The sequence below is a fragment of the Corvus brachyrhynchos genome, unplaced genomic scaffold, assembly GCF_000691975.1.
Source record: "Corvus brachyrhynchos isolate BGI_N302 unplaced genomic scaffold, ASM69197v1 scaffold293, whole genome shotgun sequence".
In the NCBI taxonomy this organism is placed as follows: domain Eukaryota; kingdom Metazoa; phylum Chordata; class Aves; order Passeriformes; family Corvidae; genus Corvus; species Corvus brachyrhynchos.
Window position 1 is genome coordinate 1,404,642 of NW_008237410.1, and position 6,088 is coordinate 1,410,729.

Below are 6,088 nucleotides of genomic sequence, written 5' to 3' on the forward strand. Positions count from 1 at the left end.
CCCTGCTCCCCATTCTCCAGTGGTTAATAGTGTGCAATTTAATTATGTAGCTTTTCCTTTGTCTGCAGCCCTTCCAGGGAACATTTACAGAAGCTTTCTACTATACTCTGCCATCTATTTTCTCAAGGAAAAAGAATTTATCAGATTTGCTAGACATGTTTGAAGTTGGCCTGTGAACTCAAAAAAGTTATTATGGAGATTTAAGAGTAGTTGCACAGACTTGGTAAAAATGCGTCTTCCTTCCATGGGAAGTGAGGATAAAATAACTTGCCATACTTTGATTTTTTTTTCCAAAACTCATTGCCCTTTTATTGGTGAGAAAAAGTACAAAATATTGTCACTAGAATATGAACAGAATAAACCAAACTATTTCCCTTCCCTTATTTAAATGTCCTCCCACACCTCATGCCTTCTAAACAACCCTATTCTATTTCTTTCTCCACCCCAAAGTGAGCTGCTATGCTCCCACACTCTTCTGTGATTTACCACTTCTGCTGGAACTGGAGCCCCTTATTCTCCTTTACCTGTCTCTATACTCATCTCAGTCACCTAAGCCACACTCAGCTTACTCAGTATTTGTGCTCAACCTCAGCCCTGCTTCCAAGCAAGGAGGGCAGGCATGCTTCAAAAAAGTAACCCAGTACTCAACAAGAGACTTCCAACAGTGGCTCAGCATTTATCTGCTACAATTTCAAGACAGAAGTGAATTTACATTAATATATTCCATGCTATTGTTCGTGGGAAAACAGTACTTGATTAAAAGATAATTATATTTTAGCAGTCTTTTAAATACATTATATGTTGACATAAAATCTGAGGTTTCTGATTTTAGAGAAGGCCTTGGAGAACCACACTTAAAGGAAATTACAACACAGTCTCATTACAATAGGAGATGAGATGTACTGGTTTGTACTTTTTTTCCCCCCACAAAATAACTCTCACACTCCATGCTGCTAAGAGATAGCACAGAAACAACAGCACTTTGACAAGTTGTTTTCTTAGTTTTCTTGGATTTGGCACACAAACCTCTAGACTTACAGGAAAAAAGCAATAAATTGCTGATTCACTAATGTCTAAATGATGATTAACAGATCTGAAAAGTTGACAATGTCAAGGTATTGAAATAAGTGTATTCATGAAAGACAGAACCATTTTGGAAGATGTTTGTACATAAAAAAATACATCTGTAGATGAAAATCAATGAGTTTTAACCCCTCCGTAATTCATTCATTCCTTACAAATTTAAAACTTTTGAATCAACAATTTTTGGTCTTGGAAAAAGGTGTAGGAAGAAGAATCTCCTCATAATCCCAAATTTGTAGACAAAGAAACTAATATTGTCAACATCCAGAGGCAGGCAATTTTATTGATTTATACTAACTGAAGTCAAGTCTTTGCAATTTTTCATATTTCAATTTCTCCACCATACTGCTTTAAAAACCTACTCATTGTAATGCAATCAGACACCAAATTTTTGTGAGGAATCAAGTTAAATTAATTGTACCCAAGGTGATTACTGTCATGTATTATTTACACTACTACATGTGCAAAAACTGGAACATGATTGGGCCAAATATTGCACACATAATAGTAGAATCCATATCTCACACCTTAAATGAGAAGCAACATATGCATACCTCTGACAGATGGAAGGAAATAAACAAATAGGAGTAAATAACTGGATGGTACAGTATCCAAGTTCCCTAACCATTGTGAAACTAGAGACTTTTAATTATACACAGTAAAAAGTGACTAAAGTAGGGCTGTACTCTAAGTGTAACCTCAAAAACCCCACATAACAACATAGGGACAAACATTTATCCGTTACTTACCACATAAATAAGATATTTTGTAAGGACAATATATGTTTAAGGTATAATTTTACAAACAAGCATGTATAGAAGTCAAATATACACATAACTATACTCATTCTGCTTTCAGAACATAAGAAGTGTGGAATCTGAGAGAGAAATATGAGAAGACTCTGACCAAATGCCAAAAGTGAAGACATTCAGTTGTTACAGGGAGTGTTTATTGTCCTGGAACAGGAGCCAATGTTGTGCATTGAAAACCCATTGATTAAAATGTCTGAACACTGTTGGGAAGCAGGACCAGAAACTAAAACTTCCCAGCTGTTCTAGCTTATGTTCCCTAGCTGCTGAGTTGTCCGGCATTACTCTGCTGCACTTGAGTGTGCCTCTGTAAAGCTCTATAGAGCACAGGCACAGGAAGGATAATCCTGGTCCCAAATCAGACAGCACTAATTGGCCACAGTCTGTCTTGAAAAGAGAGATTGGTTTGAGTTTAGGAAGGCACAGAAAACAGGTTTTTTAGGTCCTGAGTTCTCCAATCATGACACTGTAATGCCTGGTGATCACTGCTACCACGTTTCTCCCTGTTTCTGTCCTTGCTGTAACTTCTGTATTTTGTATTGATTTCAGATCTTTTCTGTACTGGATACACCTTCAATCATGCTTCCCTGATTCACCCTTCCATGGATCTTAGGTGACATATTACCCAACACCTGGACCCCAAACAAACCAGGCATAAGCCAAGCAGTAATTCTTTTACTGCAATGAAGACATCAGGTGCCTGTTGCCAATGCCTATGGACACTGAGTACATCCACTTGCAGACTTGGGTGACTACTTCTACAGGGTTTTGTGGCTTGTGCTCTTGATGCAAAATTTAAGTTTTATCTAATCTACAATTCAGGTGCCTAAATGCTTTTTTGAATATGGTCCAAAGAAACTTGTTCAAAATTTTTCTTACTCTGCATGAGTTTTGTAATAATAAATCTCCATGTAAAAAAAAAATTTCCCTCTACTCTCATTAGATACTGTTTTATCATTATTATTATTTTTTTTTTCCACATTTGAAATATTAGGGCTGAATAAACAATCAACCTAACCACTTGCATTTAAGACTTGTGCTATAAAACTTTGCTCTTTTCAAACAGAAACCACACAGATTAGTTTTGCATACCTTTGCTCAGGCAAAATCAGCTTGCATTGGAGTCTATTAATGGCAGAAAGACTTGGTTTCAGCCTCATCTTTTACTAATGCATTACTGTTAAGGAAGTTGAATTATTACACTTCACTTCCACTTTTGTACAGAAATTCGTAAACTATTCTGTAGCATAAACCTTGAGGTTTTTAGTTTAACATAAGGCTTTTGTAAGATGTAAGAGAAATAAAGACAAACAGAAATGCAAATAGATGGTATTGTACAGTAATTTTATGGGCTACAAAAGCCATTAATTTGCAATTGTACTGGTTTACTTCCTATTGAGGTCTACAAGAGTTCTGTAGAATTATAAATTAAACAAAAGTACCGTCACTCAAACTTTTCAATTAAAGGCTAGCAGAGCTCACTGCCACTCCTGTGTGTGCAGCTACAACAGAGAAACATTTACTGAAAAGGTAAGATACAATTCCAGCCAGTGGATACACTCTACTCCATTAAAACCTAGATATTGCAATAGCCTATTCTAAAATCCATGCTTATCAAATGTACATTGTTCAAGCATGCCAGAAAAGATCTATTAAAATCTGAGGATAAACCCAGTATATTCTGGGGGAGCCTGTTTTATAGATATCTATTCTGAACCGAAGTTCACCAAAACTCTCCTTACTTTGGAAAGAAAAAAGGAAAAAAATGTCAGAAACACACAAAAGGAGATGCTGTTAAAACCTTCCACTAGTATCATAAATTACTACCTCAGGAATGTTGTGTATAGAAAGTACTCTTATACTCAGTAAAAAAAAAAAAATCTTCATGCAGACCCTTTTGCAAAATTCCAACTTTGGTTGATTTGTTTTGGTAAGTTTAGTGGCTTATCAGACCTTACCTGAGGTTCGCTTTCTAAAGGGATAACTAAGGGGTTAATAAACACTCTTTATTTCACCCTATAAAGAGCAAAGCTCTTAGGCAACAAGGACATCAGACCTGCAGGAATTCCTGCTAGCCTTCAGCACTGTATGATAAGAGTCTGTAATCTTTTCTGGCCAAAAATCCAGAAGAAAACAAACAAAGGTGTTTATCTGCAAAATGAACACAACTGTATTTGCACTTTCTCAGTAACTTCTAAGCATAACTTAAATGTTTTCAGCAAGTTTTCAATGTATGGCTTTTAATTGTTAAGTATTTAATACCACCAGGGGACTGGAGAGTGACGGGGCTCTTCTATGCAGACAGGCTGAGAGCATTGGCATTGTTCAGCCTGGAGAACAGAAGGCTCTTGGGAGACCTTATAGCACCTTCCAGTACCTAAAAGGGCCTACGAAAAAAACAGAGAGGGACTTTTTAACATGTAGATGTAGACATAGGACAATAGGGAATGGCTTTAAGCTGAAGGACGGTTTAGATTAGATATTAGAAAGAAATTCTTTACTGTGAGGGTGGTGAGACATTGGAATGGGTTGTCCAGAGAAGCTGTGGATGCCCCATCCCTTGAAGTGCTCAAGACCAGGTTGGATGGGGCTCTGGGTAAAACCTGGTCTAGTGGAAGGTGTCCCTCACGGCAGGGAGAGTTGGGAAGTGGATGAACTTGAAGGTCCTTTTCAATCTAAACCATTCTAAACCAATATAATATAATAATAATTCTAAACCATATAATTCTATGTTTCCATTACCTACTGCTCTAAAAGTGGTCAGAAATATTAAAAAATCTTGAGGTTTTATAAGACATTTAAAACCAAACTTGTGGCATTAACAAACTTGTGACATTTTGCATTCATTAGTGTATCAAATGTCTTTTAAGACAGAAGAATACTTGGAATGTTACTGTTCCCCAGAGTGAGACAAATGTATGGCAAAATTTGTTTAGAAACAGGGAAGAGGCAAGCCAGAGAAGCCCATAATTCATGTATAGAGTACTGTTTTAAGTAACTACACACTTTTCATACTTCATAAGGCAAGAACAAAGTACTTAGAAATTTTACACGTATACTAAGAAATAATGCTCATACTTTCAATGAAGTATCAGATTACTGATATAAGTAACAAGCAAAGCTTTACAGAAGAGAAATTAGTATCTTATGCAAAAACCAGAGATAGAATATTGCCATTTACATCTTCACCCACCCTTTGCAGCTGGGGATATAATGCTACATCCATTTCAATTAAATTGCTTTACACCAGAAAAACAAACAGCCAGGAAAGTGAGATGGAGCTTAGTACCAGCTACCAAAGTGCTGGAAGTGCTACCAAAATATTATAAAAGTAGTTCCTTGTAGTAAGCAAATACCTAATTTTGGACAATCTCAGAACTAAAGAGGGACTCTGGTTTTCTTTAAATGTTAGCTTTAGTTGTTGCAGAGAAAATAGTATATGCTGAATTCTGTAAATCAGATGGATTAATTAGGTTGCTTACTGCAAACAGCTAGTTTTACTGCCCACGCCAGATTATGTGAGTGTAGAACTCACATATTCTGTTACGTATGCTGTGTGCAAAAGCTCAACCCATCACAGTTTTCAGTCACTTGTACTAGTATTACCAGTCAGGAGAACACCAGTATTTTTTCTTCTAGAATACTCTAAGATACTTTTAAAGCTGAACTGTAAATACAGTTTCCTTTCCAAACACTGTTTGGAAAGTTTGTTTTCCTACAGATTTTCTAGGAAGAATGAATAGGTTGGAAAGTATTACTTTTGAGAGCATTCCTTTTATTTCCTGAAGGAATTTACATGCCCAAATCTGATTGCTGGCCCCCATGTTGTTTTTTAAGAATAATGAAATACCAGACGTTGCTTCAGGGTCTCACACTGTAAGCTTTTGTTCCTTTCAATTAACAGTAATGCTGGACTTTCTGGGACAACCACTCAAAGGCCTTGTTTGTGCCCGAAAGTTCATGCTATCACTGCCTCCACAGGGTTATGCTGTACGGTACGAAGACAAAGCTTCATTAGTCTTCAATGTAAAGCACAACGTCAGCCTCACATATTTGTGCATATAACTACTTTTGGGCTTGTAAATCCGCAGGGAAGGCCTATGGTTCCTGCCAGGGGAAAGCTGACCCCGTGCCCATGCCGGGGCTGTCGGAGGTGCTCCCGGAGGTCCCGCCGGGGCGGGCGGTGTCTCGCCCCT